This window comes from Echinococcus granulosus (assembly GCF_000524195.1).
Source record: "Echinococcus granulosus chromosome Unknown EG_S00168, whole genome shotgun sequence".
Lineage (NCBI taxonomy): Eukaryota > Metazoa > Platyhelminthes > Cestoda > Cyclophyllidea > Taeniidae > Echinococcus > Echinococcus granulosus.
Genome location: NW_020170548.1, coordinates 111,595 through 113,120, shown reverse-complemented (window position 1 = coordinate 113,120; position 1,526 = coordinate 111,595).

Here is a 1,526-nt window from a genome sequence, read left to right as displayed (position 1 = left end):
GGACACCACAAGACACACACAATCGAAATAGTCAAATGTTGTAGCGGGCGAGGATCTCGTCCACAACTTCTGTAAAAACCAGTTACCAGAAGACCTCGGTTATCTCCACTCCAGTGTCGCAGGGGAAAGAACACAAGCAGCGAATGGAGAGGAAACTTTGCCTCACTCGCGATGATCGGTGAAAGGAATAGAAGCTCGGCAAACCTCGTTGCAAAGATGTCCACGCCGCAAACGCGATGACAAAATTACCGGCTGTGAGAAGTGGAAAAGACTCTTGGGACCCCTGTCACACCTCCTCGGAGGGAATGAAGCCACCCATGCATTGTTGCAAAGATTCAGTCTTTCCACTTCCCGACATTCGAAGGCAGCAAGGGGTGGACAATGCAGTCCACTAGTCCTCAGTTCAACTCTCATAAGCTCTTTCGCCCTGTGCAAGTTGGCCGCTGGTTCATGCACGCCGGCAATTGTCCGAATGCAGCAAAGAAGAGGTTGATTACATATGTGGCTTCACTGACAGCCATATCTGCTCATGAATAATGGTAAACATTACATTACTCCAATTATCCGTTACAAGAAAGGCCCTCCAGATTCTCTGGGTTCCAGAAGTCCTTCGGAAGCCAAGCGATTTTGTTCCCCAACAGGTCCAAGTGAAAGAGACCACTAGCCAGGTTATCAGCAGATTCGACTTCAGAGAGACTCCGGAGATGGGGTGACTGATGATATTTTGTTATTTCCCATGCGAAACAGAAGCAAATTAGTCAGTTACAATACACGAATGCCGTATTCCTTACATGCCGTTCCTATGGCATAGTGGAACAGTGAATATCAGCATCACCCATTCTAAGTCGCCCGCATCGTCCACTTGACGAGTTTCACAGTTGATATCTATGGTAAAATTATAGGAACACGCCTTCCCCCACTGCGCGGCAATGCCGTTTAGCTTGATGATCCAGTCAAACAAAGGAGGCGAAAATTCTACACCCAATGTCTTGGTCAGAAAGTGAACTTGAGCTTTCAAACATAATTGCTATTTTGAAAATAGGTCCTTTTTGCCAATTTTATCCTTTTGAATTGCAGTAGCGAGCTTGCAATATATTTGTAATTATTTTAAGGTGATTAAATACCCCTCCTTATAGTCCTGTACTTTGCTTAGTCTAAGGTATTTTTGTTGTTGACAAAGCATTTTTGTCTGAATAAATTAGTTTTAGGTGCGAATAGTAAAGCGGGGTGAGATAATGTCTCCTACAGCTAACTCCCACATCTGATGTTGCAATTAAATTGGTATGCAGCATTTTACATGTTACTATAGAAAATTCTTGTCAAATTTCTAAATACATATATATGTTGTTTTTGCGATAGACATATTTTTCTGCAAGTTCACTTGATGCTTGCAAATGCAGTTTTGCGCATATTTTCCCCAAATTCAATGGGTAGGCAGCAACTATCCTCGCTGTTTTATTTATTACTGGTTTTTGATAGTTTCGTAGCGGAAAACGGCATATGATTTGGCTACTTGGACAAGCGTT